Here is a 20896-nt window from a genome sequence, read left to right as displayed (position 1 = left end):
TAAGGCTGCGAGGAGTCTGCTATTTGTCCCCATCTTCCAAATACACAGTGTGGAAATAAGAAACTCATCTTTCAATGCACAGGAGTTCAAGCCAGCCATCCCCCACCCTACAAGTGCACACAGAGTATTGTTTTAATCTTTGTGCATTCCTAATATATGTAATATGAATATTTGTAGCCCATTATAATGAAGTTCCTTCTCATAATCTTCCAAATTAAAAGGTTCTGTTTTAGTGTTTGCAATGACTTATTTACCTGACATATCTTGTAGAATGTACTGAGTATTTTTTTTAATTTTTATCAATTAAAACTTTGAAGGAAATTTGCTAATATAAAATTTACTATAAAAGTAACTGTTAAAGTGACCTTGCAGTAAATTGAGTACTTTAGCACTGGTCGTATTTTCCTTAACATTAATTTTAAATAAAATAAAGGGTTTTTTTTTTGTTTTTGTTTTTTGGTCAAAATCTCCCTTTCTCCCTCTTCCTCTCCCTGTCCCTCTCAGTTTCCCTGTCTGTCTCTCTGTCTCCCTGTCTCCCTGTCCCTGTCCCTCCTTCTCCTTCTCTCTCTCTCTCTCTCTCTCTCTCTCTCTCTCTCTCTCTCTCTCTCTGTGTGTAAATGTAAATGTGTGGTTCTTTCTCAGTGTGTGTGTATGTAAATGTAAATGTGTGGTTTGAAACAAGGTCTTACTCTACTGCAGAATGACCTAGAATTCACTCTGTAGCCAGACTGACCTCAATCATTTAGAAATTCTTCTGCCTCAACCTCCAAATTGTGTGATTATAGAATTATAGACATGAACCAAAATGCCCAAGTTTTTCACACATTTTATTTTTGTGTTTACTCATGTGGATGCGGGATGTGCACACGTGCCCATGTTTGTGCACACATACAATCCATAGATCAAACTTCTGTCATTTCCTTGACTTTCCATACCACAAGAATTTGTCAATTTCATTCCACAAGAGTCATCCACCTTGTGTTCTCTAAACCAGGTCTCCCATCAACCTGTAGATCACCAAAAAGCTGTGCTGGCAAGCCAGCAAGTGCCAGGAATCAGCTTCTTTCTGCATCTGTAAGGTTACAATCAGGCAGCACTTGGAGCTGAATTGAGGTACATCACCAACTGATCCACCTGCCCTCTCCTATTTAATTATTTTAAACACTTCATTATTGGAGCTCAAAAGAAATTAATTCAGCCTACTCCTACATGGTGTATCTATAAATAGATTTTTGCATCCAACCTCTGGACAATGGCTTTCAGCTAAAAGTGATGTTGCCCTCTTTCCTGAAAATTCCTGGCAAGATCTGAACACATTCTTTGCAATAATAACATAAATAAAGAGGAGGGCTAATGTTTTATAAGAGGTAGAAATCAGAGATGATGCTAATTGTATATTCCTGTCTAGGAAAACCCCTATACGAAAGAAAAACCCAGTCAACAATGTCAGCGCAGCTACAAAATACTTTCCTAGGACAATTAATGATCAAAAGACGGAAAATGAATGGTTGGGTTGGGGATTTCAGGACCCATTGGTAGAATAGCTCTAAAAGCACAAATGCCATGTATTTCCAGCCAGTTTTGACTTACAGTCAATCGTATCTCGAAGTCCTATCAGAATTATAGATTACATGCAACCTTCCCTTTCTGTCTTCAAGATTGATCAACATTGAGTTGATTCATGGAAAATGTAGTCTACAAGACTTGGTCCATGAACAGTGTCACTAAATAAAATCGCAGATCTATGAAATTCAGCACACATGACCCTGATGCATGTCCTTGAATAGGAGCCCCAGCCCCCCTCACAAGGATACAGCAGCTCCAAGGAAGAAATGACTCAGTTTCCAGGACTGATTTTTTTTTTAAGGACTACATAGTAGGTAGAATGGAGAGAGGACATCAGGACAGGCTGGGGATGTGGAATCCCATGTTTCTGTTTCCCCAATCCTCTTGTGATAAATGTTCAATGTACCTGGAATGCTATTGAGAGCACAGGCAGTGGGGGGGGGGGGAACTCCTTTTTCTGTTGTAAAATCAAGTAAAGGACCACTAACACAAACAGGAGCAAAATAATGATAGGTGGAGAGGAAAATTCTTAATCAGAACCTCAGAGGTTCTACCAGCAGATTTCATTTTTATCCGCTATTCATTTTGTACATTGTTCCCTCTTTCCTTCAGTGAAACCATAAAGAGATAAAAATAAGGAAAAAAAGTGCATTGCCTTCATCAACAACCTCACCTAACAGAAAATAAATAATCCAAAAGGTCATAATTAAACCAGGCACCTAGAGATATATGTCTGGCTGGTGTAAGAGGGTCTGCAGGCACTTGATTTTTTTCCTAGCACAGTATCTGCGTCTATCCTCTCTAACCCAGATAAGGTTGCACTAATTTTGAACAGGTGAAAACATATTCCTGGCAGTTGCACAAAAGAGGATAAAGATAATCTTAAAAGAAATATAGAAAGAGCTACTGAATGGATCTGCATAAGAGTCCTTGGCCTAGACCTACAAAGAATTCCCCAGTGAACATTCACTCCAGAAACAAAGAACCTCCAAAGAAAGGGCTGTTGTTTCTTTAGTGGTACATCATTATGCACTTGTATCTGTGAGATGGAAAGAGCTTAGAAGATGTGCTTAAGAGAATAGATCAACCTGAAGTAGACTTGAAATTCTCACAGCTACTAACTGAGGGAATAAAATGCACATACACCTCAAAGATTATCCACTTTTACATATTGCCATCAAGGTCTTTACTGCATTGTTTTCTCTTTAAAATTTAGCATAAATACAAGCTAGCTAAAGAGAAGCAGACTGGTAGATCCAAAGGTAAAGTCCCTCATATGCTGATGTTTATCCAGGAGGAAAGATGCCAGACAAAATTCACTTTAGTATAACACTGCTGAGGGCAACATGGCCATAATGGAAGAAAAAAATGAAGACACACAATGGTTATTTTTCAGAAGCATTTGGCATTATAAAGTGATTTCATAATAAAGCACTAAAGTTTCCTACAGCAATAAAAGCACTATGCATTTCCCACAGCAAGATGTGTCAGACAAGCAATGATAAAAATATTTTCCCACAGATTCGCTTTGAAAAAATATACTCAAGACCTCCACAAAATAAGCTTTGTAAAATATTGTTACTTTTATTGTGCTCCCATAAAATCCTCTAATGAAATACACAGTACAGATATCAAAAAAGAAGTTTAAAGTCACCAAACACATACTAATAAATGAGATGCAGTAACTTTCTCAGTACCAAACTTTCAAGATGCCAGTTGTAAAATGAATAGTCACATAACTAAAAGAAAACGAAATGTCAATGACACTTCAACCAAACTCCATGGTTGGAGTCAGGCTTCGCATCTCACTGAGAAGTGCACTGGACAGATAAAGAAAAAAGCCGGGAGCAAGCCCAGGAAGTTTAGTAGGAATGATGCAAGGCAGGTGTGCAATGACAGAGTGGGACTAGAATGCCTACTTATATCTATATCGTGTGTTGCGCAATCAAACTCCAAAGTAAATGCCACCCTCTTTTGTGACCTGCATAGTGTTTATACTGCAAAGTCTCTTATCTTTTTACAGTATTTCTTTAGTGTTTTCTAGTCGTATATATTAAGGCAATGATCGTATTAACTCCCTGAAGTTTTGAAAATCCACACTTCTTCCAGGTACAAGACTGACTACAGTCAAAACTGCTTATTAAAGCGGATTCTGCTATTTACAAACGTGTTACTTTACTGCATACACCCCATAGATAAGTACTATCTATATTTTACTTACAAATACAGCATGTTAAAAATAGATAATGAAGTTATGTTTTATATCTAACATACTCTTGATATACTAAGTAATAGAAAAGTTTCAAGGTTATTTTAAAAATAGAACAATAAATTCTGTATTTTTTTAAGGCACAAAACGATCTGGGACCTGCTGCCTTAGACATCTTGCAGCTATATTTTTCATATATATTTTGATGACCACAGGTAAAAATGAACATTTGGACTGATCTGTCCACAAATCCCTTTTGATTCCAATGTTTAACGTGACAACTAAAGGCTCTATGTCTATGTACCAACCAATGTCCACATGATGTAATGCACAAGATAAAAAGACATTGGTATTGTTGAGATTCCAAACAATTGTCCTTTTTCCATCAACACTAAACTATGCACAACTGGGTTTTGTTTTTTTAAAATGACTAATGTTATTTTGTTTCCAGAAAAAAAATTGAATACAAGGCAGGAATAGACTGGTGCCACGAGTCATGTATCAATACACAGAACATTGAGCTCTCTGATCCTGGTACAATGTACTGTGAAGAGACAGAAGCTAAGAAGCAATATAAAAGGGAGAGGCAAGTGTGTTAGCAGTGCAGTGTCTGGGTACTTCCCTAGCACGTTAGAGACCCGAGTTCAATCCCTAAAGCCAGAAAACAAAAAAAAAGGGGCAAAGGGAAAGCTGGGTGTAGGTAGAGAATATGTGAGCTTTGTACAGAGGAAGTTTAGATAGGGTTCTGTGCCCCGAGAAGGGTCCTCAAGAAATAGCAGGTAAGCCAAAATAAGGAAGAAAGAATGGACAACTGTGCTGGCTGAGATACAAAATAGCAAAATGCCTAAAGGCTTAGAGATGGGAATAATGTCAGACTGCCTTGGCAGAAAAAGACTTGGTAAACTGGGAAAGCAAAGTGTCCCCAGATCACAGGGTGGGTCATGGCGCAGTGGAGAGACACTGGTGTGCAGTAAAGATTCTAGTTTGTATTTAGACTTTTCAGATGGCCTTCCCAACAATGGCCAGCTGTGTATGAGTTCTAAATGCTCTTGGCTGTTCTGCCCCCAAATCACTCAGATACAGTCACCAAGGTCTACTGGAGAGACTTTTGACTCCTGATATATTCTCCAAAATTCACTGTTCAATAGCCTCCTTTCCTCCAAGCCCCTTAAGGCAAGGTGTTGCTTTTTGGGGAGAGTGCATAGGGCTTGCCTGTTTCCCTGATTAGTAAGATGAACAAAAAACAACAACAAAAAAAAGACAAAAAGCACATTTTTTTTCCCTCTCTGGGATCTCCCATGGAGAAGTTTAACATAGTTTAAATTTTTACTTGAAAAGCAAAGTTCCTGATGTTAGTTCTCATTTGTGTCCTGAAAAAAAAAAAAAAAAAAAAAAAAAAAAAAAAAAAAGCAGATCGAAAAAAATAAGCTTTCATGTACAAAGGATGGGTGGGCAGATCAGGCCTCTGTGCTCACACTTTTAGATCTCGAATTCTGGAAAGGCTTTCTACACTTAAAATGGTTTTAAATTTCTATAGTGTTATCAAGCGGAAAAAACAACAACAACAACAAAAAAAAAACAAAAAAAACCCATTTTGTTGTGTTTTGGTTCTCTCTTTCTTAATGTTTTTAAACCTTGTAATGACAGCAGTGATGCAGATATTCAATAATAGACTAGAATTCGGACAATCAGAAAACAAGATTTTTACATTTTTTTTTTAAGCATCTTCTTTTTAAGATTTAGAAACCAGGTCCAGCTGTGAGCCAATTGCCCAAGTGCATCTCAAATAAGATCTCCCTTCTCTGGATTGGCCTTATCACAGCCTTTGCCAAAGTAAGGAAACAGAACTAATCCTGTGCCTTAGGTAGCAAAGTCCTGTGCTCAAGGACCTCCAGGAAAGACTTTACACTTGCTGATCAGAGGGACCCCAATGACCCACTTCCATGTAGATAATCTCAGGCTATCCCACGGGAGGGGCAAGACACACTGTAGGAGGAAGATAAACCACCCTATAGCACCTCACAGTGGTTAATGCTGCCAGAAGATCCTGTCAAGATGTTCCGAGTACAGACACCACACTCCAGCTGCATAGCTGAGCCGATTTTTGAGTTATGAAGACAAATATACAAATTATTGTGTCAAGTTACTAAGGTTTATGATATTACACAGCCAAAATATAAGGGCAGCAAGTGTTTTATTTTATCTTGTTTTCTTTTCACCTTATCCACAATAAAAGAAAGATAAATCAGTATGCTTTCTTAGGTATATTTTGTCAGCTACAGTAAACAAGCTTCTCATGGTTGCAGATAAATGTATTTGTCTGTTGGATAGCAGTTAGCTAATAAAATTAATGCTGCCTGCTTTAGGATGTTTAAAGTATAGCATATTGTTCTCTGTTACAAAAATTAGTAACTTGGAACTCACTCAGAACTATTTATTTCAGTTCTGGATAGTTTCTGTCCCATAGCTCAGACACAGTGAAATTGTCTTCACATATTCTTAGCCATTGAATAAAAACCACATTGCATGCTGCTCTGTCCTGATGGCCTAGCTGAAGCAGCGTTTGCATCTGAGCTTTCAATTGATCTTACCATATGGCACTGGCAGGATATGTTCATCATAACTTTAAATGCTGTTTTCCTTAAGAGGTTTCTGCCCAGGGAAAAATCCCACCATTAAGGTAGGTTAATAACCAGGATCATTTTTACTCAAGATTTTTAAAGGAATGGCATTTTCCTGTTTGTGTGTTCGTCTGGCCAATATTATTGGAGACCATGTTATGTATGTCTGTACTTAGATCAGAGCAAATCAACCCAACTACTTTGAAAATGTGATGATAGACAATCATAACTGAAATTATTCAACAAGTTTAGAAAGGTTGATAGGCTCACAATTTAAAAACAACTTATAACAGTGTCAAGAAATCAATGTAACAGAAGTCAACAAAGTTCACAAACAAATTATAGTGTTAGTAACAAACTGAAGACAAAGTATTGGTTTAAGTAGAACCATAAAATAATACAAAGTCACAAGATAGGACAAAATAGATTCAAGTGGAAATGATGCTTTTTTGAAACAGTGGTGCTTGATCCAATGTAAGTGCATAAATGAAAATAAATGTTGACCTCCTATTTCTATTGTATGAAATGTATATGTACATTTCATACATAGACCATGTATCTATGGGTAAGGTGCATAAATACATAAGATAAAGTATATCTTAAATATATAATACAGAATAAATTTATCCTGGAGCTAGCCAAGATTTATGAATAAAAGGCAAAGTGACAACAACTGATGAATTACAATTCAATAAAGTTAAAGAGATCCATTCATCAAAGGTATCATTTTCAGAAGAGCATCCACATAGTAGAAATATTTTCAAAACATATGTCTACCACATGTCTGGTGCTATCTTGAGTGTATGGGCAGAGAAGGTCCACATTTTAGGAGTAGTCAGCAAAGACAAAAGCACTAAGCATTTTATAAAAGGCATTATATTAATAAACATTGAGAGTATGATTTTTAGTTAATGGGGAAATGCAAAATATCACAATGAAAACAGTCAGGACAAAATCAATAGAAAAATTACAATCAGACCAATCAGACGTCAAGCAGCACTGACTGTTACCCAAGTGTGGAAAACACAAATGTTCAAGTCCTGCTGCTGGAAGTGTAAATTAGCAAAACCTTCCTGCAACACATCTTCTGCATTAGCAAGTTGACCACCCTATCACACCAACAGATTGATTAAGTGTGCATCTCAACAGAAATAGCTGCTATCATTTTTTAATGGTACAACCCCCCCTCCCCCAATAAACCACACAACATTAAAATGTCCATCAATACTAGAACGAATAAACTGGGGAAAATCCATATACCAAGTAAGTCTATCAACTGAAATTAAAAATATCTTATGAAGAAAAAAAGGTAATTTTGCAAGAACTGCATGTCAATACATATCTGTTGAATTTACTCTAATTAATTTAATTACTAAGATATTACATAAGTAAATATTATATAAAAATTAGAGTGTAATTCAACATTTTAAAAATAAGATTACATAAATAGACTCAAGGGCAAAAATCACATGATCAACAGATTAAAAAAGGACTTTCAACAATGTCCTATATTCCTTTATAACAAAAGTCCTAAAGATATGTGGAACTAAAGAAACATATCAAGAAAAAATAAAAACAAAGGTGACAGACAACAAACCTAGAATCAACATTAAAGTAAAATCATTTCAACTAAAATCAGAAACAACAGTGTACCAGTTCAGCATTCTTATTCATTATAATGCTGAGACTCTTAGCTGGAATAGTAAGAAAAAAGGACATCAAAGGGAAACAATCAGGCAGGGAAGAAGTCACAGAATTCTGATTTATAGATGATCTGATGCTATAGGTAAGAAACCCAAGAACATTCTGAGAAAATGCTGATACATACAATCAGCAAAGTGGCAAGATATAAAATTAACATATGAAAGCAAAAGGAATTTATGTAGAGCAAAAATAAATGTGGTGAAGAGGAGGAAATAAAAGCAATTAGAAATCTCGATCTCCTTCTCTCACCCTCCCTCCTTCCCTTCCCCTTCAAAGGAATACACACACACACACACACACACACACACACACACACACACACATGCACAAAACGCACGCTTCTGTAACATGTCCTCAGATCTTCACATGAGCACCAAGGCACATGCATACCAGCATACAATATATCCAAAAGAACAAGCTTAGTACACATTTTAGATAATAATCTTATGTTTTCTGTAAATAAAACATTTTAAGAAGCTTACTTAATGCTAAAATTATAGAACTATATGTAGTTTTAAAGGATCTGTAAGTAAGTATATGAAGATTAACTATGTAGACCCTATATGCTATGTCAAATATAAAAATTATAAAGCCCATGAAATGCGAGTAATCAATAGTCTTGTTTGAAAATATAGGAGTACACAACATTAGCAAGTCACCATAGTAAGCATAGAAGAAAATACTAATTCAATGGTCAGAAAAGTTCAAGAAAAATTTAAGAAAAGACAAAGATGTTAAAGAATATGCAGAATCTTGATTTGAGAACAAGACACTTTTAATTATAAGCATAGAAATCAGAAATAGATCCAAAACATATTCAGAAGGTATTAAGTTTACCAGGTATAGTTTTAATCAAAATAGGAAGTAAATATCAAACCATCAACAGAAAAATTGGGGATAGAACTGAAATTAGGAACGCCGAGTTTCTGCATTTTACAGAGAAACTTCCATGTCTTACCTAAAACGAACTAACCAACAGTAAAACCACAGGCATGCTAGTGAACTAGATAATACTAAATCATAATACAAGTACATTCAAGTTACAGCCACAACTGTAATGAAACTCTAACCCTATGTGTCTCACATGAGCATTCTACACTTCTGCATTCTCTAGGACCTTTGCCTTTAAAGAACACCTGGCATCTGCTATGTAATTTGGAGTTTTCATTCTCCAGAAGTAATCTGCTGCTTACGCTGAAAGCTGCTCTTCTTACCTTGTCATTATCTGTTTCTGGAAGGCTCTAGACAAGTTGCTGACATTACCATGCTTCAAAGTCCATCTGTGTGAAATGAAACAGCCACTGCCTCCTCCCTGCCTGGACATCAGTGAGCAAACAAAGCACATTCAAATCGATGACACAACAGGGTTTTGGAGAGAAACATCAGTCCCTTGTCAATAAATCCAAGGTAAAATTCAGCCTGCCTTTCTCAAGTGGGGTTCCATGACATAGTCTGCTTGATTTGATTGTCACTTCTTAAGTCTCCCAAGGCTGGCACAAAGCTAGAACCATTCTAGATGAACAGGATGAAAGCTAATTCATCACACACCACAGATGCCTCAGAGCATCAAGACTCAGCTTCCCTGGGAGTTCAGGGTAAAAGGAGCTGACACTATACGTAATATGCAAACTAGGCTTTTGTATGTGCTGCCATTTTCAGAAAAAATCTTATAGACCTGTGAACCAAAACCTCACTATACTGTTGAAGAAAGATAAAATAAATCGCCTCGAGCAATGCTTGAGTGAATTCTATGTAGATTTTGGGAAGTAGTAACATCAGAGAAGTAATAACAACAACAAAAAGTGACCAACAATATTACAGTTGATAAAATGTGTGCAGAAAAGCATTTCCTGGCTTAACAGCCAGTATTTATGAAGCTCATTTAAGATGCTTGAGGATGTGCTTCAGCAAGGCATTTGTTTTCTGTCTTAGAGAAGGCAACAAGAAAAATCGTCTCCCGAAACATTTAGAACTGGCATGAAACAGAAGCTTGATTTCAAGTCAGTTTAACACAACCCAGGAATGTCTACCTTAAGGCTAATTAATCTCGCAAAGAGTTCACCATAAAAGATGTATCTCATTGTTCAGTCAAGCAGATTGAGGTCCAGAGAAGAAATTATAGCCAGTATTTCTCTAAAAGGTTCAGCAGACAGACTTTTCGGGTATGTCTCCTCTAACTGGAAGTCCCACCTAGCTCCCTAAACTTCTATTGAGAAAAATGACAAACAGGCCTGTCGACTTCAACGAACCTCTGTTCATGTTGATATTTATCTCCCCAGTATCTCAGAGTTGGGCTGATTAAGAGACAGGGGTTTCACAGGGTTAATTAAGTGAAAACGCTTTGTTAGGGTTCCCTAGCCCTTAATATTTCCCAAGAAGAGGAGCATTAGACAAAAATATCTAAAGAAAAAAGAAAGTAGACAGTGAGTGAGACGACTCATGGGTCCAGTAGCCATTTACTGAGTAAAGGGTAAATGGATTCTTCCCTAAATCTCCAGAGAAATATCCTGTAAGGGGTTTTCCAGATGAATAGAATCAAAGGCATTGGGGATGGGTGCATGGGAAGGAAGGAGAAAAGGGAGAAAAGAGAAGTGGGAGAAGAAAGAATATTTATTAACTGATCTTTAAAATAGAGATAACAGTCAAATCGCTAGTGAAAGGCTGAAAACTCAGTAGTGTAGGCTGAGATCCTCAACATTCTTAGCAGTCCCAGAATAGCCATCTGTCTCTCACTGGAGGGCAACAATAGGCAGGTACTCAGTCCACAGGGCAGAATACCTCAGTGGTCCAAATCTAGGCTCAGGAGCCCTGAAAGTTCTTGGAGAGCCACTAGTTTAATCCCATGATTCTAAGCTTGTACAACTACAGTCAGAAAATGTATCAGCAGGGCAGCAACAACAGAACCAATCAATAAGGTCCCTAAGAGTGAAGGTCAAGCCAGCAAAAGGCTCAGGAAGCTGTCTTCTGAAATCGCTTTTGATATAGGCTGTGATCACCCACAATCAGATGGGTCTTCCCACATCCATCAAGGAAAGCTGGATACTTCTTCAGGTAAGGATATCTACTTGGGTGATTCTAATTTATGACAAAGTAACATTAAAAACATCCATATGTCTCACGTATTAAGACAATAAATATCTGTCATTTAAGCCACCCAGTGTGTGGCATTTTGTTGAAGCAGGATGAGCAAACTAGTAATATAGACAGATATTAAATAAATTTATAATTAAAAACTACCATTAAAACGTCATTTAGTACAGAATAATTTTCTGTAAGTCTACAATATTTATGTTTCTGGGGTTCTTATGGTTTAAATTGACCTCATTTAAAACAATATGCTTTGTATCAAGGAGAAAATTTTTATTTTCATTTTGATTAAAAAACTGTATCTACAAGACCTAGTGTCAAGTTAAATATTTTGAAGTATTCACTTTATGCTGTATGCCAACCCAGCAGCTTCCTGACAATATTCTGGCTGTTAAAATTATTGTGATTTGTATGTATAATTACACATATTTGATGAAAATTAACAAAATAAATTCTAGAGAGTAAACATATATTGATTATAATTTTAATAGATGACAAAATGGAAGATATCCCTTTGCTAAGACAAGTGAATGCCATTTGGGGACTGGCTAAGAGTCACAGCAGGTAGTGACACTTGTCATCTGACAACCTGAGGTCCATGAGTCTAGGTCCCACATGGTGAAAGAAGACTTTTTACTCCATACATATAGTGCTATACGCTATATGTACACTCACAGAGACAAAATTAAAAAAAAAAAAACAAAATCCTAACATCTTCTATGCAAAGAAGTCCTTCAGTAAAATTCATCACCTCTCCATGCAATTAGGAATACAAAGGACAAACCTCAACAAAATGGAAGCCCACTGACATCATCTTCCTAAAGGATTAAACAAAAACGCATTTCCACTAAAACAAGCATGTGCATTCTCTTCCCTCCCATTGAATATTAATCTGGAGAAATAAGCAAATAAGTCAAATGATGAGCTGAAGGTGACACATACCATAAATACAAAAATCAAGGTATCTTTATTTTCAGATGATGTTATTCTATACATAAAAAATAACCTAAAAATTCCAAGAGAAAACTCCTACTGCAAAGAAATACATTTCAGAAAGGCTAGCCAAAGGGTAGGACAGCCAATACAATTATGAACAACCAAAACCAGTTTGAAGTATAGCCATCCCAAACTTGAAGTCATACCACAGAGCATACCACAGAGTCATACTACAGTAATGAAAACAGTATGACACTGGCATTTCAAAAGAGACACTGATCAATGAAATAACTGAGAACATAGAAACCTATACCACTAGGGCCATATGAAATTGACCAAGTAGACAACACTGGAGAAAAGACAGCTTCCTCAAAAAAAAAAAAAAAAAAAAAAAAAAAATGGCATAGCGCTAGTCAAACTGGATATAGTTATACAGAAGAATGAAACTCTATTTCTAACTCTAACATTCACAAAACTTAACCCAAGCTGGATCAAGCACCTCACCAAGTGACTAAATAAATAAATAAATAAACCCAGTATCCTTAGCCATCTAAGAAATGCAAATTACAAACTTTTTTGAGATTTCATTTTACTCCAGTCAGAATGGTTACAGTGAAAAAATAAAACACACAACAACAACAGCAACAACAATACCACAATAATTATGACCATTTTGGGGGAGAATGTTAAGGAACACTTACTCATGGTAGGAATGCCAGTACTAAAATCAGTGTGGAAGTTCCTCAAAGATAAAATTATCCAGTGATTCCACTCAAAGTACTTCAGATTCTACTCTAGAGAAACCTGCTCATCCATGTTCAATGCTGCTTTATTCATAATAATAAAAAACGAAAGCATCCTAACCATCCATCAACTGATAAATGAATGAATGGAAAATGTGGTATATTTACACAATAGAATATTATTCATCTACTCAGAAAAATAAAATTTTCAAGTAAATGTATTGCAACACATGAACAAAACCAGTACAAGACAAGCCCGACCAAAGAGAGGGGAGTTGGATACAAATCCAATGCCTAGTGATTTGAGCTATTTTCAATTGTTAGCTGCTAGGACACAGGGGTTTTCTCTAATAAGAGTATTGCTCCTAGTAAGTGAACCATATTCAAGAAGAAGACCTATAGGTCTTGAAAGATTAAAGGAAAGAATACAAAGTTAGGCAAGTGGGAAAGTAGGTGGCTCAAGGAAGACGTGGGCACTGAATATGATGAAAACACACATTGCATTAAACTCTGAAAGAATTAATAAAACAGGAAAATAGTAACTTTCAACTTCATCATATTGTGAGCCATTTTCATAAACTATAATACAAGTCTATTGCTAATTTTAAAGGTGGGAGTGATCAAGATTATGATAAACTGATAATAAGATGATAAACAAATGAGATATTTCATCTTCTATTCCCAGAGTTGTTCCTTCAGGAGATGGTTAATGAGAACAACACATGGGAAAGAGAAAACATCTAGTGAATGCTAGCTAATTTAATGTTATCACATCACTTTTCATAAGCACTTCATTCGGGCACTAGAGACATGACTCAGTGATGAAGAGCTCATACTGCTCTTGCAGAGGACCTGAGTTTAGTTTCCAATACCCACATTAGTGGGTACCTTACCTATACATATATTTACATCCCCACGAGTAGACATAAATGTACACATGCTTAAAAAATAAACATGAATCTTATGAAGGACCAGTTCATTTTAAATCTAAGATTAAGTGTAAAAATAATCAGAACTTATGATTATTTAATATTTTACTAAACTTTAGTAGATTAAAATCTAACTACCAATTTAGATTTTAATAATGTTATATTTTTCTTTTCTCTAAATTTACTTGCAAGTAAGTGATAAAGACACAAACAGATACACGTTTTAAACAGGAATCTCCTTCTAAATCAATTTCCCTGAGGAGGCAGCAGCTCTTTTCAACCATCTAATCAAAAGAAATTTAAGATCACAATGATGTCTTTCAATTGTTGGGCTTGGGTTTCTTTTTTTGGTAGGTAGATAGGTTGGTTGGTTTAGTTTGGGTTTTTTTCTTTCTCATCCCTCTCATCATTTTCAAAGTATTGTATGACTGTCTATATCTCAAAAATGCTAAGATTATACCCCTTATATCCCATTTTTTGCATTGTCACATTTCCTCAGTTATATATGCATGACTTCTGTAATTTGCCTTTATCATCCTCATTCTCTCGAAATCCTTCTATTTCTTATCAAAACCCTTCTCCAATCACTTCCATTTCCCCCACCATTTCTTGATGCCCGTGTCTTTCTGCTATTTCATAACCATCAATCTTCTCCCTTCTTATTCAGGAAGGAAAACATCTGTTCAACATTCTCTCTTGGTCACAGTAATAAATCTTCCTTCGAAGAGCACTGCATCTTTTCTTCCTCAGTCTTGGAATAACTTTTCCATTCAGCTGAAACATGGGTTCATGGCATCATTCCAGTATTTTCATTCTCATACATCATGGTTTAACTCCTAAAGACTTATGCTAATACTCTGTGTACAAAGTTGCATGGTCAAAGCCTACCTACTGTGGTTTGAATGAGAAAAGTCCCCCATAGGCTCAATTGTTTTAACACTTGTTCAACAGTGGATGGTGGTATTTGGGAAGGTTCTGGAACCTCTGAAAGACTTACTTGGGGAAGTATTTCACTGTGTGGGCTGTGTACGTTTATGAGCTAGCCTCAACTTCTGGAAAGTAGACACAATGTTAGTAGCCAGATTCATGTTTTTCCTGCCTAATGGCATCTATCTTTCTGGAATTATAAGCAAAACTAAACCATTCTCCTGAAATTTGTTTTAATGGGTAGTATTTTTTTTTTTTTTTACCACAGTAATGAAAAAGAAACTAAGACATACCTGTGTCTCTATTGTTCACTATCTGTGAGGTGACTAGATGAATATCTTCAGGCCTGAACTTTTCTACTTAGCTTCTATAAAATTCTATCTAGCACATATTAAATTGACCTTATATTTTGCTTAGCATATTAATCATTTAATCTTTAATAGTGGTTTTCACTGAAAGATTTATAATTTGAGAGAGCTATGACAGCAACGTTTTAAGCATCTCATCTGTCGTACTGTGAGATAAAGCTTCATATAAGAAATTTTAAAGTAAAAGAGAAGCTAATGACATTTCTTTGCCTTAAAAGTTCAGCTAACAACTCTATTTAAATGAAGGTAGATATAGCTGCCTATGTTATTACAATTAGGCAATCTAAATGATCACTATGCTATGAAAGGACAGAAAATAACTGGTAATACTATAGCTATAAAAAGAGACTAAGATACTCCAGCAAAAAGTATAAAACTACCAAAAGTAGTGGTTGAATAAGGAACAATCTAGAAAAGCATACTGCATAGTACAACTTTAGAATAGAAAGACTTCTTATTCCACAATCAATTATGAAATTTCCTTGAATAGCCCTTTCTATCAAACTACATGTCACAGTCTATTCCTTTTTTTTTTTTTTTTTTACAATAACTATTGATGGAGAGAACAATCACAGTAAGAAAAAGCTAAACACAGAGGCTCCTCCATGGGGCTTTACACCCAATGCTGCAACTGAAAGCACAGGGTAAAGGTTAAAAGAACGCAGACCCATCAAACACATTCTGAAGGGTACTAAAGTCTGAAAAGCATATAGCTAATTACTGACTGTAAAGACCACTGGCACAGAGAATTTTATAGTGTAATCATACTGTGAATAATAATCCTGGCCCAAGGAAGATAAAATAAAAGATACAGGGTTGATCAAAGAAAGTAGTGGAATGAGGGCGAATGCTAAGAAGAACATTGTCAAACAGAGAGTAAATGAACAGGAGATCATTAAGTTTCACTTTAACTACACTTGCAAAGGTCCCGAAGAGTAGAAACACAGTCCATTATCCTTTTCTTCCCTGGTGAGCTATAAACCAAATTCCCTCAGGCAACATCAACACATGAACCACAGATGGTCAAGTAAACTTGAATGCTGAATTTAGGTGCATTAAAAATAGCTATTGGGAAAAATAGTGAGAAGACATCGGAATATGAAAGCCTGTCTGGTCCAGTGTCTAAACTAAAGACATGCAGGGGCACATGTACTAACTGTCTACAAACTTCAATATGTGCACTGTAAATAACCATTACAGGAATATTTCTATACTGAATTGAGTGTGCCAGTATAGTTCTCAGTAACCATACTTGGTATGGAACTGTATCATATCTCCTCTTCCTTGGAACAATGGAGATTCATGTTTGAATAAAACTTGACTAGTTGTAGAAATTTTTTCACATACAAAGCATGAATAAACATTAGTTTTCTTGGTATTATATTCATGAAGCTGCAGATATCAGGTTCATGGTGTGTGCAAACCACAGAGGAAGCCTTCTATTTTGACAGGGTTTAATATACATGCTTTTTTATTTTTGTGATTTAATCTAATTTGTAGAGCTTTTCTAAAATGCACCCTTAAATTATATCCTTACTCCTTGTCAACCTCCTGTGGCATGGAGGAAAGAAACAGCACAGACTAACACATCCTGCCACCAGAGAAGTGGGTGCCTTTGAAGGAAACCCTCTCTCAAAACTCATGGCCTAGTGCACATCATGAGTGCTCAGAAGAGAAATATTTATGGGCTTTCTCCTAACTTCTGACCCTTGAAATTAAAAGCACTTTCTCCACCTCCTTTCTTCCAGTTAACCCATAGGAAAAATGTCTCTCTTTATAGCAGGGAGAAATTTTTATGTGCCCAGAGATACAGCTATATAGATGAGTGATCCAACTCAGTGCTCCCTCCCAAAAGATGGCCTCCAGAAGGTAAGATAAAAGCACCGCATGGCAGAAAACAAGGGTCTTGAACTGTGCCTGGCCCACTCTCTTCTACAGGAGAGAAGGCCCCTCCCAACCGGGTACCAAAATTTCCAGTTATGTACACTACTCCAGGTTGGTAGTCGACCAGAGGCTGGGTGTGCTCAGCAGCCAAGCCCCCTTACAAACCATTCCTACAGCACCATCAATCAGACATCTGGGATTGTTTGCAAAATGGCTTCAAAGGAGGTAGTTTCTGGAGAAAAGACATGCTAGCCACCGCCTTTTTGTATAGGCACTAAGTCTGCCATAACCAATCTCACTTCAAATAATAACAAAAATCACATACTTCTACATGTGTAAAATACATGCTTAAGATCAAAACATATTGTGTTGAATACCATTTCTGAAGAAAAATATAAGAGATAGCACAGATGAAAGAAGAACATTTCAAAAGAGAAAACTGTAAGGTTTTTTTTTTGTTGTTGTTGTTGTTTGGAATTTTGTTATCTTGGAGGACAGTTCTTTCTACAAAGGAACATTCATATTATCAAGCAAAAATTAAAAGTGAGGTCACATGCATGCACAAAGGTAAGTAATCATATATCCTTTACAAAAGACATTTTCTATTTTTTTAAATTTCTTCTTGTTAACATCTGAAATCTAGAAAATTCAAGACCAAACCATTTCCCATGGCAATTTACTTCCAGAAAGCTAATGCTTTCTAAATATCACCATTTCAGGCTTTCATTAAGAATTATTGGGAGATTTTTTCTTAATAAGGAAATGCAAATATTAAAAGTGAAGGGAGTGCTAATTACTTGAAAATGTGAAACCATTTGCAGCATTTAAGATACACAAAGGGGCCTTGATCACAAGATGATTTCATGGCTGCACTTAAGTTTTTGTCCAGTACGAAAACTGCACATGTGGCCTCACATTAGACATGACACATGCATGGAGCAGGGTTTTCCTTTTCTTCTTTTTCTTCCTACATTACATATTTCACTGTGATGTGAGCCATATGTTCGCCTACAAAGAGTGGCATGAAAGGCTATTTGCAAGAGAGGGAACCTCTTGATTCAGATTTCAACAACACAGAAAGTCCTCTTCATTAAAAACACATTATTGTTTTGCTTCAAGGCATTTACCTTATGTTCCCAGTAACACCCTGACAGTTTAGAGATTAAAAACATCTGGAATGCAGGCATTAAGATTTTAGGGATCATGATTCTGGCACTAAAAATACCAACCATTATGGAATACTCAAAATAATGGTCTTTTTGGTGGAGACAGGGTATAGGAGATGCATAAATTAATATATAATCCTGTGATTATCAAACACCTTTCATGACTGGACATGAGTACACACAAGCTAAAACTCTGTCTGTGTATATCACATATTTATCAATCAGGCAGCCTCTAGCATGTTGATATGCCCCACATTAATTTTAGAACTATATTTCAATTGTTCAGTTTGACACAATGTTATCAATTTCCTTTTAATGCCAGAAAGTAATAAGTAAAGGTTCTTTTAGCTAAATATGTCTATTAGCTAAACATCTGCCATTCCAAGCAGGATACAAACACGGATTGGGAACGTAAAGATATATCCTGTGTTGAGGAGATAGGACAATGGGTAAAAGCAGCAGAAGGTCCTTGGCTCCCACTGGTCAGCCAGCTAAGAAAAAATGGTAAGCTTCTGGGTCCTATTGCAATGGAATAAGGCAGAAAGTGATGGTTGGAAGGCACCCGGCATTCTCCTCTGGCCTCTGTATGTGCACATCTGCACATACATTAGCACACTCATGTATAAATCACACATGCACCCACGTGCACATGCACACACTTACAAAACTATTTATAAAATATTCTGTATTCTTAATCTCATACATAATCAACATCAAACATAATTCTACTCTCAGTGAGGGCCAGACCTGGCAACTTCTAACACAGACTGCATGTGTTCCTATCCCACTCTTTAACTTCCCTGCTTCCTTCCCTCTCTGTCTCTCTTAGTAGATTCCACAGCCAGTAGATTAGACAGTGAATTGAACACTGACAATGACCGCATGAATGACCCAGAGGTCATTTTGGTCAGTAGCCAAATGAGTGAGTCTAGAAGCCAGTATCCCTTAGTCAGGCCTTCAGATGGTTTCAGCTTTAGAGACATCTTGACAACAGCCTCATGACAGAGGCTCATGTACTCCAATATATGTAATTCAAAGGAATCTAAGAAAGTATCGCTTCAAGTTTTCAAAATTGGGACAGGTTCCTACACAGGAATAAATAGCTACTATAACATATAATAAGACAATAAAGGAAAGGGAGAGAGTCTTAGTCCTCAAACCCAGAAACAAGACTTGCCCTTCTATGTTACTGGAAAGGCTGACACAGCATCTCTAAGCATCACTTCTTCATAAATAGATACTATAAACAAAGTATTTCATAATAATCTACCTTTAATCAGACAAAAGAAATCAATAAAACAGTACAGCAATGGGGATACTTTCAAAAGCTGTCTTATTGAGAAGAGGCCGGAGTATACAGAATATTCTTTCTCTGGATCAAAAGAGAAAAGACTGTGCTTTTTTTCTCGCATGAGCTAATATGCTACATTTCCATGCTATATTTTTTTTAAAAAGTGATAATTTCATTAAGTTAGACTAAACTTAAATAATAGTTTATGTAAGAGATTTAGGTAAAATATTTTATCATACTGCTAAAAGAACACTTAAGTTCTTTAATTATTCTAAGAACACTGTGTACAAAAAGTTTCCATAAAAACTCAAAAACAAATTTGTTAGAACTTTGCACTATTTTATAACGTCAAGGATCTAAATGGGGCAGTTGGGTTGGTCTTTGTTCCTCAGTTCAGCTGTTGAGGCTATGCTGCAGACTTCTCCAGCCAAAATATCTAAAGAAGAGTCCCAGTCTCTGTTGTTTGTAAAATGTACACGATGATGCAATGTGCATTCCCGCTGAGAGCCATTAAGACCATGGTCCTGAATTACTAAAAAACGAGGAAAAGCGCACTTTGTGCATCATTCCCATCTCAAAGGAAATACATTAACTGAAGTAGAAAAGAAATTTTACTCTTAATGTTTTTTACAAGGAATATGAATTACTGCAACTCAAAAGGTCAAGAAAAGCAAGTCTCTCAAATTCTTCAAATAACTGTACAATACAGAACAAACAAAGCTGTTATTGCTATTTGGTCCCGATTTTTAAAAACCACTAGAAGTTCCAGTAGATTGTAAGCTATTTTTTTTAAAAATAAATAAATAAATAAATATAAAAAGAGAGTTTGAACAGAGGTACTCTTCATGGGTAGACAATACTGTTTCCAGGATAACATGGATTATTAAATGAAACTTTCAGTGTATCTCAGGATAACTACCTCAGACTCACTGGGCATGAAGAGAACAAAGACACTTGAAATAACACAGAGGACTGCCATTGTTCTTGATGTCCCACCATAAGTAAATAGCAAACACTCAATGGTTAAAGACACCATGTGTCTTGGTGACAGTGAATTAAAACAATCTCAATCTGACCAGGAAACTCTCTCCTTTTATGGCTTGTTGATTGCATACTGCTAGAGGGTATGCTAGAGGTATGTATGCAGCTTGAGGAGAAAGGACACCAATATACTAACCCAATGCTTGAATGTAAATGGTAAAATAGTCACCCACCAGACAAGATGTGCTCACTGGTACAATAGTGAAATGACAGCTATAGACATAGTCAATGACTCTCTGATTGGATCTGAAGCCTTCTCCACACGAGGCATTTCTTGTGCAGTACTGAAAACCTTGTAAAAAGTCCTTAACTAGAAACATAAGCCTTAGGAGGGGATACTGGAAATGTCTCACAAACATTCATGTCGTCAAACTGCCTTCAACTTCTTATGTTTATACAATGGATTTGTACGGCTCTCAAGGTT

General features: G+C 36.3%; 1 protein-coding gene across 32 annotated transcripts in view; it reads right to left on the bottom strand.

Moving 5' to 3' along the window:
- Ptprd (protein tyrosine phosphatase receptor type D) overlaps positions 1–20896 on the bottom strand; it is a 1324101-nt gene that overhangs the window by 379817 nt on the left and 923388 nt on the right. The window contains exon 1 of one of the 32 annotated variants that reach the window (XM_076934731.1): positions 9315–9427. The exons of the other annotated variants lie outside the window; for them this stretch is intronic. The gene's annotated coding sequence lies outside the window, so the exon portion shown is untranslated. Of the gene's footprint in view, positions 1–9314; positions 9428–20896 lie in introns of those variants that run through there. 32 annotated transcript variants of the gene reach the window in all.

The sequence above is a fragment of the Arvicanthis niloticus genome, chromosome 5 (assembly GCF_011762505.2).
Source record: "Arvicanthis niloticus isolate mArvNil1 chromosome 5, mArvNil1.pat.X, whole genome shotgun sequence".
In the NCBI taxonomy this organism is placed as follows: Eukaryota; Metazoa; Chordata; class Mammalia; order Rodentia; family Muridae; genus Arvicanthis; species Arvicanthis niloticus.
Note: the sequence above shows the minus strand (reverse complement) of the source record. Positions and strands in the feature narration are given on the sequence as shown.